This window comes from Parus major, chromosome 5 (genome assembly GCF_001522545.3).
Source record: "Parus major isolate Abel chromosome 5, Parus_major1.1, whole genome shotgun sequence".
NCBI classification, from domain to species: Eukaryota; Metazoa; Chordata; class Aves; order Passeriformes; family Paridae; genus Parus; species Parus major.
The window spans coordinates 33,716,314-33,733,467 of NC_031774.1; the positions used below are offsets into that span (position 1 = coordinate 33,716,314).

Here is a 17,154-nt window from a genome sequence, read left to right on the forward strand (position 1 = left end):
TATTAATATCATATTAATAAATTCACTGTAGCTGATTCCATGTTTTCTTTTCCTTACTCTTAAATCTCCATAGCAATCTATTAATATTATTTTTTTTGTTTGGTTTAGTTTTTTTCCTAATTTAGAAGAGGGAGCTACTTTTCCTTTTTTGTGAAAGTGCCATGAGTACTTGTAGCTCTGAATAAATAATACAGTGCTACCTGTGAAAAAGTCACTTCCTTACTGTAGAGTGCCAAAATCCTTTTTATTTGATTTAACAAGGCTTTTGTAACAAATGAACTATGCTGGCTGATGCCCAAATATTAATCAGAGACATCTACATTAATTGCAGGCTAAGGTCATGATTTGTAGTCTGGTTCTTCGTGGTGATGCCACAGGACAAAGCCCAGAATATTCAGCTTTGTAAAGTAAGTTTACTCTTTCAAAATCCTAGACTTCTTTGAAAGTCTGAATGATATTTTATTAAAGCTGTTCCTGACCATTAAAATGCAGAATATCCCATTTCCAGCTCTCTGCAGACTTCCAAAAAGCCCTTCTGTAAAGGTGTGAATCATAGGCAGTGATTCCAGCTTTTTCATAGAAAGGTCTCAATAAGAAAGTGTCAGTGCTGGGTCTGCTGCTGTTCAGCTTTCCCTCCCCTTCTTGGGGACTGCTGCTGCTGCTGCCCACCACTGCACATAGACCAAGTGTGGCTTCAGAAGGGTTTCTTACTCCACATCATGTGATTTTCTGCTACTCAGCTTGAGAAACCAAGCTCAAGTGGGAAGCAGTATTATAAATCAATCCCCAAAAATCTCGTTCAGAGCCTTAATTAAGGATCTTGGGTTTAGCAAGAGAATGCACATTATATTAACTATTCCATAGCAGTGCACTGATGAGTAAAACCAGAGTAATGATTTTTCATTTGTTTTCATATAAGGCAAGGACCTTGAGTACCGCAGGTTAGATTTTATTTTTCTTTTTAATCAAATTTTAAGCAGTTGTACCTAGGAAGATTGTTGTTGGGGACCTCTGGCTGCAAAATCCACTTGTAAATGACCAAAGTTGTACATTTTCTTCATCTTCATATACATCAAGGCAAATTTAGTTTCAAGGGGCACAAGACAAAGCTGACTTTTAAAAAGATAATCTAGAATTATTTGATGCTGATTCAGATTTAGACAATACTATGTTTTTCTGCTTGGTCCAGGTTCTCATAGAGATTAAAACTCATGGAAAATTTTCAGAATTTTATGCTTCAGCTGCCAGCGGCACTTTTCTAATTTTGCGTCCTGTAATGTAAGTAACTTACAGCTTAAATTACAAACAGAGCTGGAACACAATTATAAATACAGTTATTTCCTCCATTGTGGAAGTCTGGACTCCACTGAAGATAAATCATATAGCACAGTGATGAGTTATTTCTAAGAAACCGCTTAGCAGAACAAAGTGGAAAAGTTTGTACCCCAAAATGATACTGAAAAAAATATTCCTGTATTCCTGGGATGTTCTATACATATAGCACTAATGCAGCATCCCAAGGAACTGTGCTTGAGGCAGCAGCTTTGCCAGCTGTCCTTTGTCTCTGTCCATGAGACAAGTGTAGGACAGGGGAAATGCAGCTCATGTTCTGACTCAAAATAAACACAGGTCATCATTTTGCCACTTGTCCTATTGCTTGACACCACTGAGAAGAGCCTGGCTCCATCCTCTTGACACCTTTCCTTCTTGTGTTTATAGAAATGGATGAGGTCTCTTTCAATCATCTTTTCTGAGGTCTTATTCTTAATGTCAAATATAGAGGCTGAATTCAGTTTGCTAGATGGAAGAAGCCTATCAATCAAGTGGATGTAAACTTAACAGGGTTGTTTGCCTTAACTAGCTGGTGGAATTAACAGTGTGCTGCTTTTCATGGGAAAAAACTAATTACAGTGTAGTTATATTAAAACTAAAAGAATTTCTGCTATAAAATGCTTGCATGTATTTACTATATGGAGAATGGAACAGGAGGTTATGTTGAAAGACTTGTTTCAGCTGATGCAGTAGTGAGGATCATATCAGTCATCTGAAGCAGAAAAAGTGCCTGTGACATTGGAACTGTAGGGTTTTGTTCAGATGTGTTTTTCTTTGCAGTACTTCAAATGATTGTGATGACACAGACCAACATTAACCAAGAATGTCTGTGTACAGTACTGTACCCTTCTGCTGCAGAGTTTTGAGTCACCTGCAAATTGATGCATCACTTTCATTTAAAGACGTAACAGAAGACATAGCCTGAAGTCATGAACACACTGCAGAAGCGTTCTCAGAAGCACTCTAATGCAATAAATACAATGCTGATGTCCTCTGTTAAAAAAAAAAATAAAAAATCATTATGTAACCCACAGAGTTTGTAAAAGTATTTAGAAAGGCATTGGATGAAAATATATATACATGGCATTCACTATAAATATCTTTACAATACAAAATTGATTTAGATTCAGTGGACTTTCTCTTACTTTCAACAAGCAGTAGTTTGTTTGATAGTTTTATTAGGAAAAACCCTTATTTATTTCCCTGAACTAAAATTGTATTCAACTGCCAGTTTTGAAAGCCAGGTTGCCTTACAGGAGATTATTTTGAACAAAACCCCAGAGCAACTCACCACTGAGGAGTTTTTGCTAATTTCTTTGACTCTGTTAACTTCTAAATTGATAAAGTAATTGAATCATAGACTCATAGAATGGTCTGATTTGGAAAGGACCTTTCAAGATCATCTTGTCATGGACAGAGATATATCTCAGTGTTTAAAAGATATTCATACAGCACCCTCAATAACATGATTTCATTTTTTGTCAGCCCTGAAGTAGTCAGGACCCTAACATGGATTTAATAATTTCTCATGGAATTGTACATTGTCAGTGGAGGTCTCAAGTCTGATCTTCTCCTGAGATGGGTTGGATTTCACTTCCCAGGACCCTGCCTTGAGATTCGGGGACTTAAAGTTCTGCAAAGAGCAATTGCCTTTAAAAACTGAAACAAAAATATTGAGTTTATTAGGCTTCTTAATGTCAATTGTCACTAGATCCCTCATATAATTTATTATTATTCTACTAAACATGAGATAGGGAACAGATTTCTCTCATCACTCATCCTAGAAAGGACCATTTACATGAAAACCCCCACAACTTTTGTTTCTTTTCTTTCATGCAAAAACTTTTCTGGATTGTAATGGTAATGTTACAGAGAATATAATTTATCTCAACACACAAAAAATAAAAGCACAGGAAAATGTGAGCTGCTCTTGATCTTGTTCTCATCACAGACTATTTCATTGTGGACATTTTATCCCCCTTGCAAAAAAGCCATATAATTTGCCTCAATTGAAAGGTTTTTATTGAGACAGGGACACCACTGAAATAGCTGGCATATTACAGGTTAGAGGTGTGCTACCCTGGTTGAAGTTACATCACATGCTAATCCTCTACAAGGACCAAATAGTGTCCTTGAATGTGTATGATAAAAAGTCCTTTTTAGTTCTGTGGGAACTGGTTATGCAGTTCTAGGAGGACAGTTTTCCTCATGCTTTTATGGACTTGGCAAAAATCACTTGCTTTTATGACCACTACTAATAATTTAGAAATGAATAAAAATTTTCATAAGGACAAATTTTCCATCTAGGAAGTCTTAAATGAATGGAATTTAATCCTAAAGGTACCATAGCACTGGGTTTGATGACAATTATTTAACATATCTTTAATGCAATTCTTTATATAGCGCCTGGTATTAGAACTTACATATGCAAAATTATTTATAAAATCAAAGTGATGCAAAAGAAAGAGATGGAGGTACATAAAATTATTAATTTTATTAATGAATTCCAATAAATGAGGCTTGAGGGCAAGTATAAATACACATAAGATATGTCCGTGTGCTGATAATGAAGCTGATTTTAAATGTCTATTCATTTCTAGAATAAAGGTTTTTTTTATTTTTTTGTTAGAAAATAATGGAACAGTAACATTTGAAATAACAATGAAGGAACTGGGAAATAAACTAATATTTATTTAACAGTGGCAGATGCTAGTGGCAAAAACTTGTACCTAGAGCTGAGAACTATACAGACTGAATTTCATCCCAGACAGAGAATCAATACACAATATTAAAGACTGCTCCAAGACCTTTCATAGCATCTCAGAAGTACATTGATATTTTTCTGGTCTTCTAAATAAAATAAAACAGAGACCATCAATACACACATTTCATTTTGGACTTAAATTTATGCATGAGAATTGTCGTGGTGAAATTAATGTTCATAATTTCATCCTTTACCCATGAGTGGCTTATGTTCAGCATCTTAGAAGGGGCATTCCATGAGAGAAAGAGAATCACCCTACAACCAGATATCACTGTGGATCAATGTAGGGGAACTCAGAAATACAAGAAGCAGTGAATTTTCAGGTTAACCTGACAGAGACAGCTGCCAATTTGCATGGTTTGGTCTTTACATCTGCAAATAAATAGAGTTATTCAGGTCCTTTGAGATCTGTGGATAGAAAAGTGAGATAGAACAGCTGATTATGCCATTAATATAATATCCAGTCCAAAATACTATTTGTTAGGAATTATGCCTTTTTACACATTAATACCTAACACAGGTTTTCAGATATTTTAATCACCCTTAATTTGGAATACATTTTGTATCCATTTGACACAATACAGCATGGAAATTACATGTACCTTGATTAACTAATTGGGAAGAAAACATTGCAAGTATTATTAAATGGGATTGATAATGAAAAATATACATTCCCAGAGATACTTTTCCTGAATTTTTTTGTTTGTTTGTTTGTTTTTCATGGGTATTTAAATACTCCACAATTAAAAGTACTTGTGAATGTTTTTTAATTGCAAAGAGAGCCTCAGGAGAGTGCTCTGGATAGTATTACACATGATGGTGCCAGTTGCCTGGAAGTTAGCAAATGTGACTCTTACCTACGAGAACATTTGGAAGGAGAATCAAGGAAACTTGCCAGGAAGGGTCACATAGAAGATTATTTTGAGTGCCATCATGTGGCATGTGTAAAGTTATAGAATAATTTATGTTGGAGGATACATTTAAGATCATTAGATCCAACTGTAAACTTAGCACCACCATGTTCACCATATTAGCTAATCTCCAGTCAACTGGGATGTCCCTGGCTGGCCAGAGCTGCTGGTAGATGATTGAAAGTGCCTTGGTGAGCTCCTTCAGGACCCTTGAGTAGATCCTATCTACCTCCAAACCCTTGTGGGTGTCCAAGTGGCAGAGCAGGTCAGTGAGCATTTCCTCATGGACTATGAGGGCTTTGTTCTGCTCCCCCTCCCTGTCTTCTTGGCTCAAGGACATGTTTCTATTAGAGACTGAGTGGAAGAAGACATCAGCCTTTTCCTTTTCCTTTATCACTATGCTTTTCTTGCATTCAGTAAAGGATGGGGATTTTCCTAAGCCCTTCTAACCCATTACTAGCTGCTCAGGTTGCATACCCCATTTTGTGTTCTGTGACTACTTTCCATTGCTTTGTGAGTAGTATTCTTTCCAAGCTGTCTTCTTTCCATGGCAGTACTGCTCTATGGAAGAAAACAAGTGTCTTCATATAATGAAGTGTTATTTTTATACACCAGTGAAAATATCCATGTGCATACAAGCTTACCTGTGAAAGGATCATAGCAAGACTGAACCTCACAGCCAGTGACAAGCATAATCTACTTTCTCCCAAATACTTCTGAAATCTTCACACTTCTCCCACATCAAGTGTTTTTTTATGATGTCTAAAATAAAATCAATCAATTTAAAAACAGAAAAAGCACTTTTTCTCCTCTTAGTTGTACCTTCTGAATTGCTCTTGATACCATTCCTTTAATCCTGAAAATGAGAAGGCAGATTCTCTCTGCTTCTTCTCTTACATTTCTTTCCTTTGCCAAATGATAAGGTTCCTTTCTCAGATAGCTCAAGTACACTTCTTGTTCTTATCTCTTTTTATATTACACTGGAGAGAAGAAAAGACAAGTGTCAGAAGGGGTTGAAAACGCTTAACACTAAGAGAGAGAAACATCAGGCCAATGTCTGTCCATAATTCACAGCTTATTTGTTTTATTGGGCTACAAGGTGATGTACTTTCTCACCTTATTTTCAAGCAGAAAGATACCTAAAGAAAAAAAAGTGAAGTTCAAGCAGTGGGGATCTTCTGAGATTTGGGCTGTATTTGGCATTATATGTGAAAATCTTCCTCAAGACTACGCTTCAAGACTTTTCAAGATGTATTATGATATGACTTATGTAAGGTTACAGAAAAACTAAATGGTGAAAAATAAACCTAAGAAAGCCATATGAAAATAAAGACTATGATTAAATGATAAAATAAAGAATATTATTTTGAAGATAACACATGATATAGTATAACAAAAGTGTCAAAATAACAATATGTTGTAAATTACCTCATAAGTGTATCTAGAATTGTAAATGACCAGCATTGAAGTTTCATAACATCTGAAAAATCACTCAGATCTGAGTACTTTAAATGTAATACTTCAAAATAGAAGTCAAGAGTCTCAGTTGCTGAAATCCCAGACCAGCAGAAAGAGTCTGGGGAAAATAACTTCAGAGGAAAAGAAAAAACACCAACCTTATACTTAGTGGAAGTGTAGAAAGGTCCCAGAAGTAAGGATATTTTATGTTTTCAGTTATACTTACTTGAAGAATAGACGAGGTGGCCAACAGGGAACATGTATATGGATGGGTGGCAAGGAGTGAAATAGTAATGGCTTGCAGTGGTGACTCAGTGCTGGGCTTGAAGCACTAATTTTCTATCACTGAAATGTATCAGTGTCTTACTGAATTCATGCAGAACTGCATTAAACACACCTGTATGCTGTGCAAGAATACATATTTGTTTGGGTGCTTTGTGATACAGATGCACCCAAGCATTGTGGGAAACATTAAATATTCATTATTGCTTACATTTATGAATTGACAACTTTTCTCATGCTGAATATTTGTACCAATGTTTTTGAGGTTTAGTTTGGTTTCTTGTTTTTATTGGATTTCTTTTTTTGTTGTTGACGGCTTTTGTTTTAAATTTTTTAATTGATGTAATTTATTTTTCTACTTTAAAATACTTTATTTTGATGAAAAATTTATTGACTTCTTTTTGCCTTGTTTTCAACTTTTAAAGCAGAAAAGTAATTAATATCACATTTGTCCTGTGAGTTTTGAGATATGAATGTTTGATATTCTTGTCCTGAAATTTTCAAATTCACACTGTTTTTTTAATGAAATAGTCATTACCTTAATATATTTAAATAACGTGATAATGGTTAGCATAAAGCTCATATATAGATATATGTGAAATGCCATAAGCAAATTGTATTTTAAAAGGATCTTTTGGGATTTGTTTTACCAGCATACTTTCTATTCCAATTTCAGAAAACTTGTTAGAATTTTTAAGATTTCAGATCCATTGATCCTTTAACAGATATCTCTAGAGAAAAGTAAAAAACAAAAAACTAAAAGACAATTAGAACTGGGGTGAGGACCCCAGCAATGGAATGAAAATGGTGTCAGTTGGTGATGAAAATCATCAGCGACCATAGTCTTAGTTAATGACACTTTAATTATACTTCTGAGCACTATCTTTGCTACTTTACTTTTGGCCCATTATAGAAAAAATCTGAAATTCCTTAAGAGGTGGAGATCCCAAATCAAAATACAAATTACTGAGCAGCTCAGTAGTAAGTAAGAAACAGAACTGATAGTAAGGCAAATTCAATTTATTTAATAAGTCTTACATTGTGACATGGCTCACAATGTACTGGTGCATTGATTTTTTTGGACATTTCCTCAAGGCTGCTAAGATAGTTGTTTGTTGTCTGGAATAGATCTTATGCCTTCAAAATATCTTGAAATATCATCTGAAGGGTAATCCCAGCTGAGTATTTTGTAGAGTCTATTTTGTTTTGTGCGAGTAAAGCCATATTCACATTCTTGTTGTATTATACAAAGTAATAGACACACTGGAATTTAAAAATAGCTGAAACGAAATATAACTTGAAAATTAAAACCAGATTTCTTTGTTTTACTCTCACCTCATTCAGAAAAAAGAATTATTCTTTCTTCAGACATACACTAAAACTAAGCTTTTAGCTTAGCATTTAGTGAAACATCTACTCAGTAAGCCTTGCTTATGTTGCAGACAGCTACCCTGAGGAGTGATTTGAATTTAAATGTGATTCCCTTATTAGTTTCTGCTAACTGCAAATATCCCAGTCTCTTAATTAAGTGGCTGAGTAATGTATGAATGCTCACTTCTGCTTGTCATGCAGAACAAAGTGATGTATTTAGATTCCATGCACAATATGAAATTTAATGACACAGGCAACAGTAATTTAGAAAACCTTTTGGTTTTTATTATCCTTGTTTTTGCTTAGCCAATCTCCTCGTAAGCATTTGGCTGCAGCAATGTTACAAAAGTTTGCCCAAACACTGGATATTAGCTAATGGATTTTTAGATTAAAAGATAATGCATTGAAAATGCATGGTTACCAAATATCTTTTGCCTCCATATTTAGAAATAACATACAGAAATCAAAACAGACCTTGATGAAAGCTCCTTTCTTGGTTTGGCACAGAATCTAGTGTTAGATTCAGAGAGATTCTCAATGGACTAAATAGTGCACTGTAAGAGGTTTTACAAAGAGGAAGGAAAGAGGAAAAAAAACCAAGCTTTTCTTCTAATGCTGGTGGTTCCTGCTAGCTCCAGTGACTTTCTGCAGTTTTCCCGATTTCTTTACAGATTTTATAGCTTATATTCAGTCATCAAATCTCTCTGCTTCTGCTCTGGTATTCAGTATGTATATTTTTCCCCTGGGGTATGATGCTAATTTTTCCCTATCCTGAATTTTTTCTCTTTGCCCTGATATTTTCTCATGCTCTAAGAATCCTCTGCAGACTCATAATCTGAATGTATGTGTGTGATTTTGTAAAATCAGAGTAGCACATGTGTATAGTAATTTGGACAGCTGCTTGAGTTGTCAGATTTTCGTGTTATTGTCATGTCTAACTACACGAACTAATGTTCTGCTGTTTTAGTTCAAACTCTAGAACTTGGCTATCCCTTTAATTAGAGCTCTAACCATACCTCATGTCTTGAAATTCTCATTTAAATTGCCTGAGTACTTTTCTCAACAAATCTTCAGCTGTATTGTTGGCAAACTGGTGTTCTTAAATGATGTAGGTTTTAGACTCCCTGTATCCCCAAGCAGTGTCTAGTATCTAAATGTTTGCCAAAGAAATCTCATGTCTAAATATTGTCATTTAGATCCGTAGAGATAGATTGAAATAGTTGTAATTTCTCTTCTTTTTAAGGACTAATAGATAAAACTGTTATTTGTATTACAGTGCTTTTTTACCACTCCTGACTGGGCTCAGGATATAAATGTTTTATATGTTTATGTATGATGTAATATATTAAATGTTATATTTTTACTGCCTTTGACAGTAGTATATACTTGGACAGTAGTCTCCAAGTTCTTCTTCTTACATCTCTAAAGTTCATATCTGTTTTTAACAAAACATTCAAAATTTACAGAAAATCTGATTGAAGATATGATTTATCACATTTATCTGTAGCCATTTTACAAATTAGACTTGCATTCTGACCCAGTCATATGAGCATTTCTTAAGCCAAAAGGAGGAAATAAGATGTTCCAAAATGTGATTCATCTCAGCAAATTTAACACGTGCTTTAGGATGTCAAGAATTGCCCTCTGGAAGTGCCTACCTGTGTGGGCCACAGAGACAGCTCACTTAATGAATTCAGATTAAATGCTTTTCCTCTGAAACTACTTTGGAATCACCTGTTTATCGGCATTTCTACCAAGTATTTGTAGATGGTAAAAAAAAATGATGAGATGCATCTTGTCAGGTGAATTGAGGTCAAACAGGAGATATGTAACTAAGGCAGAAATTATATGGAGGACACTGTCATTGGACCCTATCCTGTTAGTTAGGGGAAAATTGTCTGCTTTAAAGACTTTGTAGTATGACAGTTCTTAATCCTTGTCCTCATAAATTGCCCTTGGCCTTTGACCTTTGTCCACTGACAAGCTTTTTAGAAGAACATAGAAGAACAATTTTCTTTCACTGTAATTTCTAAAAATAGATTAAAAATGCCTAAATAGACTAGTCAAATAAAGAGTGGAAATACAGACATTTCATTTTGTATGTTTAACAATCGCTTATAAAATGTGACTGAAAACCATTAACTAAATACTGTTAGTTACTTCATGAAATCAGTTTAGCTAGATTTATAAAATTAGTTTAATTACATCTGTAATATAGATCAATCAGAAGTGAAGTGTTTGAGGGTTTGCTTTTTTTTTAATTTTAATTTTTTTTTTATTTTGACATTTAGATATTTTCATACTATTTGCCTGCTTTACGTCTTGACATAATTTTAGAACATGTTATAAATCATGATATATTTACCTCTTTCTATAAAAACAATGATTAAATATTCAACCCACATATTCTTTGTGTTTGTTTCCACCACAAATTGCTCATCATTATTTAAAAAGAAAAGCAAACAGAAATATGAAGACTATGTTGCTGTAAAATTCCAACAAGTGAGAATTTGTTACATAATTCATCCCAGATCTATTTACATGAAGAATATTAGTTCTTGTGTATCTCATCTGTCATTATAAAATACACCCATATTATGGAGCTTGTGGAATGAATTGCTACACATACTTATTCCCTCAGCCTACTGCTTAATAATGGAACCAAGGAAAAGTGTTCCAACTCTCCTGCCCTTCCTCACAGCAAGGAATTAAAGCAAGCGACACAAATTAGTTTGCAAGCTAAGACAAAATTAAATCTGCAAAAAGTAAGGGCTTATTTGGATCAGAAAGCATGAATCACTGTTTGTTCAGAACTTGATTTCTTCAAACATTTATATTCTTTCTGCAGTTAAAAATGTTCTACCACTGGTGAACTTCTGTAATTGACCATGAAATTCCTAGCACAGTCAACTCAGCAGAAGAATTACAAAGAGCAGGCCCTTAGAGGCTGGATGACAGCACTCCTTGTAGATTTCTTTTTTTTTAAATTGATCTTCGTTTTCATTAATTTTTTTGACTGTGGCAAACTTGCATTGTGGTATACCTTAAAGTATTAGAGTCACCATTAGGGTAGAACATGACATTGAAAAGAACCTGGTTTCACCCAGAAGCAGCACAGAATTCTGGCATAATTTCTATAAATTTTTCCCGTCTATTTCTGACAATCTGAAAACCTGAAGTACCATCCAGCTTAAACACACTCTTACTATAGACAGGAAATTTTGTTACTCTTTTCTCTACAGTGCCTAATCTTAGCAGTTTTTCACTTATTTCTCCATCAGTCACAGTATATTCTAATGTAGTACAATGAGCAGTTGCAGAGTTAACTGACCCCAAATGAGCTATTTCAATTATTAAACCAGTAAAGGTATGTTAGACATGTGCCCCTGAGGAATTAATTTGCTCTGTTGTGAAGCGCTGCCATGAGGTAAAGGAGTGTGCTAATAAGACTATCCTTTATTTGGTAGCTAATTTAGCAGTGAATGCTAACTGGAATACCTGTGCATTGGAGCTCACTCTGGCTCTAAGGAAATCTCTTTAGGCTGGGAAGTACTGATCAGAGGAAAAAATAGCTTAAGAATATCAGTTATTTATCTACATTGTGAACGATTATGTAATACAGGTGCTTTGACACTTTGTGCTTCCAAAATTAATTTGACTTGTTATGCCTTTGGAATCAGGAGTCAACTCAGAAAGTCAGCTGTATTTCTAGCCATAATTCAATTTCTTATCCATCCTGTGTACTATTGGCAGTTTCAACTGTTTTCTAACATTTCTCTTTCAAAGCTAAAGGTTTTCCTGGTTAACCAGAAGTTGTAAGTACCATATCAATTATTTTCCCGTGTTTCATTTATGTGAGTTTTTTTTTAAAGGAATAACATCACTATCATACAGGAATGGCATAGATGCAGTTAGAGAGAAAGAAGATGTCCTGTGCACCATAATTGTATTTGGTAACTAGTTCCCGCTCTTTAAATAATGCCAAAATCAAGTTGCATACATCAAATATAGCTTAAAATCATCAGTCCATGACTAGGATAAACATATTTCTTTATGTAGAATACTCAAAAAGTCTAGTGTGTTGAGAAATAATAAGCACAAATAATTATAAAATGTCTTCCATTAGTGAAGGGACCCAATTCTAGTGTGATACAACTAGTGTGGCAATAAAATGTGATAGATTGTGAATGGCTCTATAATGTGGCAGATATATCTGTTGAGAACATATAGCTATTCTTTTAAGTGCATGCAGAAACTTAACCACTATTTATAATATTTTTTGTCCCAATATAATAAATATAGTTTACTGTACATTTTAAAAATTAACACATGCTACAGAAATACACAGCTGCAGAGTTTCTATGAAAACCACGCATGTATTTACAGATAGAAGCTCATCTAGGCTGAAATAAGTAGGTGTGACTCCGAGACATATATCCAAATTGTAAACAAGATTTGAATATCCATCTAAGCAAATCTGTAGTTAGGAATATCATTATCTGCACTAGCATTGTGAATATGTCCTACAGTCCCAACTGAAATTGCAATGTAAACATAGCTTGTGTTGGTACAGACAAACATATTTAATAAACCTGTCAGAAAATATAATCTTTTCCATAACTCAGTTTTTATTTTCAAACATTGAAGTACTTAATTTAAAATGTGTCTGGTAGCTTTGTTTTAGTAGAAAATAGCATTAAATGCTCATGAAAATTTTTCAAAATCTCTTCCAGTCCCCTCTTACTTGATTTTGTGAAATGTTCCAAAAAGTTAAACTTCTACTGATTTGTTTGGATTTCTCCCCGTGAAATGGAAAACCCAGAGGGCTTATTTACTTCAGTAAGACATCCTGAATTTGACATTTGATATTCTTATGTGAGAATGAACATTTGTTTCATAATTCTTTACTGAGCTATGGTGGATGATCTTAGTAACCCAATAATAGAATGTATAGACAAACATACATTCATTAACATTTTAAGATAGCATTTTTGCTCATCATTTAAGCATGTTAATATGCTTAAAAACTGGTGCTAAAAGTGTGGTTTGAATAATAGCCATAGTTAAAAGAAAATAACTATGTAAAATTCTGAGTTCTGATTTTCAAAGCATTTAATTTTCTTAAAGTGCCCTTTGGGCAGCAGAGACTCCATGCACACACCTTCCTTCAAGTAAAAAAAAAAAAACAACAAAGCTAATCCCAGCCACAACATTAATCCTTAGCTTGTACTTATCTTGTAAGAAAAGTGATCAGAGTCACAATATTATCTTGTATCCCACTTTGAGTCTTGGGAGCTCTTAATTGTGGTATTAGAACAAGTAACTATTAATAAGAATGAAAAGTGTTGTTTTTTCTCCTTTTCTGATGAATTATTTCCTAGAGATCTGAGATATCTATATGCAGGGCATTTATGATTCATATTTTTGCATATTTTCTGTATGTTATGTGTGCATGTGTTAATGTGTTATAATTATATATTAACCCAAGGCCAATCCAATCTGAAAACAGAAGTTGTTATTTTCAATATGTTAGACTTAGAAAACAAGTAGGTTTTGTGCCTGTAAGTTGTTGTGTTTTTTTCTGCTAAGCTTAGTAGGGACTGAAAACATTGCAGAGAAATATTTGAGATAACCCTGAGAAACTATTCTAAAGGAAGAGTTTAAAAATCCAGTATATATATTTGCATATTTATATACATTGTATATATACATATATATATTTACATATACAGTTAAGTTAGCCTTCCCCAGCATGATCCAGAACAAGTGTAAAGTCATGGTTAAAATTATCTAGTAAAGTTATGTAGTGCAGCACTATTTTTGTGAGGAATGATAACATAAAATAATTGTTTGTCTCATTTCATCACTCCTGTGCTTTGCTTCATGCTGGTTCTTTTTGCTTCAAAGTTAGAACTGTTCACAAGCAGTAATGCCATTGCAAATGGAAATCAAGAGACATAGGTACAAAAAATATTCTGGTTTTATTATATTTTAGAAGAATATGTAAGTATCAAATCCATTCTGCTAGTAAACAAAAGATAAGCTAAAGCCAGTATGAAATTGGTTCTGCTTCTGCAGTGATGTGCATAAAGCCATAGAAACACTTATATAGATGTGTCACCCTACATTGCTTTGAATAAAATGACTTGTGTTTCTTTGGGGAGTCAAAACAAACATGTAGTTTTTCTATGTCTCTTGAAAATGCTATTTGCTATTTTTATAGTCCAGGTAAAATCACTGTATATATTTCAATCATTAAAGAACTGTTTTATGTACAGACACCTACATACATATTCGTACCCCCCACAGCCTACATCTCCATTCTGTGGAAAGGATTTTTATTTAACAAAAAACATGGAAATATGGAAATATGTGCATCTAATATTTTTTTCTCAGAAAAAGCACATGAACTTTGAAAGGTATGTTAAGTGCCTAGGCTCAAAATCAGCTACATTATGTTTAAAACTAGGTTTTATATAATTTTTTAGTTGACTTTGGAAGAAAATAGATTTTTTTTCTTCCTCAAGAGCTATGACAGAAAACCAGTATGTGGCTGCTCACACGAAATGACTTTCCTTTCTTGATTTTGGAGAGAAGAAAACAATATATTTCCAAATAATTCAGAGACTTCAACCTCAGCTGAGATCAAGAAGTTAATATAAAGTTTTGTTTGTGTCTTGAAACACTTGACACATACCTAAGAAAAACTTTAAAAAATAGTAAAACAGACTTAAGAATTATCCACATTGATACAGAGGTATTCTTCACGTTGCTCTACGGTCTATTCCACTCATTTATTTGGGTTACTCATTAACACCTACCATTATTGAAACTGAAGGAGGAGTGGTGTCCTATTCTTTTTGGGTGCCTGAAATCATTATTGTTAAACTAACTTCAGGTAGGAGTCTTCAATCTGGACCTGAAATGTGGTGGTGAAATTAAAGTACAAGCGCTGGTGGAAATGGCACCAGTGTCAGGTTTGCCCTCTCAGTGCTAAGACATTTTCATCTGGCCTTCAGCCCCACTGTGGCAAGCTGAATATCTGCTGAACAACCAAATACTGTCAGAGAAGGTATAATAGGCAGCTTGAGTTTAGTTAAGAATGTTAAGGATACATTCAAAATAATTTTTAAAAGAGTTAGTTAGCTGCTATTCTTCAGACAATGTCTTATGTGTTCTTAATCATACTAACACAAGGGAAAAATCTCACAGAACTGTCTTACCTTTAGGTATTACTTTACATAGATGGCAAAGATTGCTGAAGAAGAACAAAAATAGCAGAACCCCTACTCAGTTACAAGAGAGAGAAAAGTTCAGCAGTAATATTTGTGCTAAAGCAGCAGCTATCTAGTCTTTATGAAAAATTTACATGTAACTTCTACAGAGAATTGTTAGAAAATACTGAATGTATGAGTGACCTGTGAATATACATTAAAATAAATTCCTGAAAAAAAGAAGAAATAAGAATCTTCAATGAAGAAATAGTGCTAATAAATTCTCCACAGTGGATGCTAGCCTTTATGTAAAATACCAAAAACAAATCGTTATTATAGTAAGAAAGTTAATAGCAAATTATGTTAATTTTGAATGTTATACACTGAAGATACTGGTCATGAAAAAAATGGTGAAACAATTTGAGGTAGAAGTATGGACATGAAAAATTAAAATGACAGAATAGGTTATTTCAAAGAGCTTAGCTATTGTGATTTATATGATGGAGTATCTAGTTATGGTTTGCTATGTGTATTTGTGTACAGATGTATTTTTGTGCATGTACATATTCAGATAAGTATACACTAATCTTTAACTTCCCATTTTACATAAAATCTGTATATTTGTCAGAATGAATACAGTTGATAACAGGGAAGACAAGCTTCTCATAAATCTTCTAATTTCAGATTATTAGAAAAAAATATAAATTCAAAGATTTTAGGAAAGTTGCTTGGTGCTCTTCCTGTCTTGATAGCTAAGCTTCTATCTTAGGTTACTGATATAAGTAAGTGAAATTTTCTAGGGAGTCTACTTAAATTATAAACTGGAGCAGAGTTGACAAAAACAGATCTTTGAATTCAGTCTTCTACTTAGAATGTCTCTAAGACACATGTGATGTTGTAGCTGTCAACGCAGCCTGGGACACAGACTGGTAGAAGGTAGAGAGATACCAAAGAGCTACAGCCTAGAAAAATACTGGAACATCATGCAAGGGAAATAAGTAGCAGGAAAACAATTCCTCCCCTGTATCCCCTCCAAGGGAAAAAACAACCAGACATGATGAAATTTATCAAATGTGAGCAACTTAAATAAAAAATAAGTGACCCAGAACATCTAACACATATAAATAGAAGAGAGACCCATATAAATATAAAAAGAGACTGTAAGTGTGTATATAGAGAGACCAAACATTACTGGATGAAAATTGCCCCCAAATGTAACAATATAACACCTCACTTTGTGTGAAGAAGTATTTTTTCAAGAAATGATGGGTTGGGTAAGAACTTCTTCTTTGCCCTAGTCCAGACTTGTGTGTACAACCTAGATTGTTAGGGGGATGCAATTAATATAATCCTTTCTATAGGTATTTATTAAGTATCAAGGAGTAATGGATTCAGAAGATCCACTGTTAGAAAACATGAAATTCAGCAACAAAATCCTGCCAAGGCATAACAAGGTATATTTATGAATTCAGAAGGCAGTTTCTGAAAGGAAAAATTCATGAAAAGACATGAAAGATTGTGAAAGGACACGATTAAATGGTTTACAAAATATCTGAACTCCTTTATAATATCTGGACTTCCATTAATGAACACTGTCCTCCCCAGCCCAGACGGAGCTCCTTAGAAAGCAGAGGATGCATGAGGGCAGTGTATCAGACAGTTCTGCAGTCTGGTGATCAGCAGTCTTAGCTAAGAGCGAGGGCAAAATGTGACCAAATTCCTTCAAGTGGTGAATCTTCCTCAGCTATCCCTCCTCAGAAAAACTCATTCAGTGCTGTCGTTTCTACCGGTAGCAAGATGCCTCAAGCCAAGAGCTCTTAAT

The 17,154-nt window shown here is 34.1% G+C and overlaps 1 long non-coding RNA gene across 3 annotated transcripts in view; it reads left to right on the forward strand.

The window, feature by feature from the left end:
- LOC117244552 overlaps nucleotides 1-17,154 on the forward strand; it is a 112,401-nt gene that overhangs the window by 65,308 nt on the left and 29,939 nt on the right. The window contains exon 1 of one of the 3 annotated variants that reach the window (XR_004497898.1): nucleotides 8,716-8,843. The exons of 1 other annotated variant lie outside the window; for it this stretch is intronic. This is a non-coding gene — a long non-coding RNA (uncharacterized LOC117244552). Of the gene's footprint in view, nucleotides 1-8,715; nucleotides 8,844-17,154 lie in introns of those variants that run through there. One more of the 3 variants, XR_004497900.1, reaches the window with a different exon arrangement.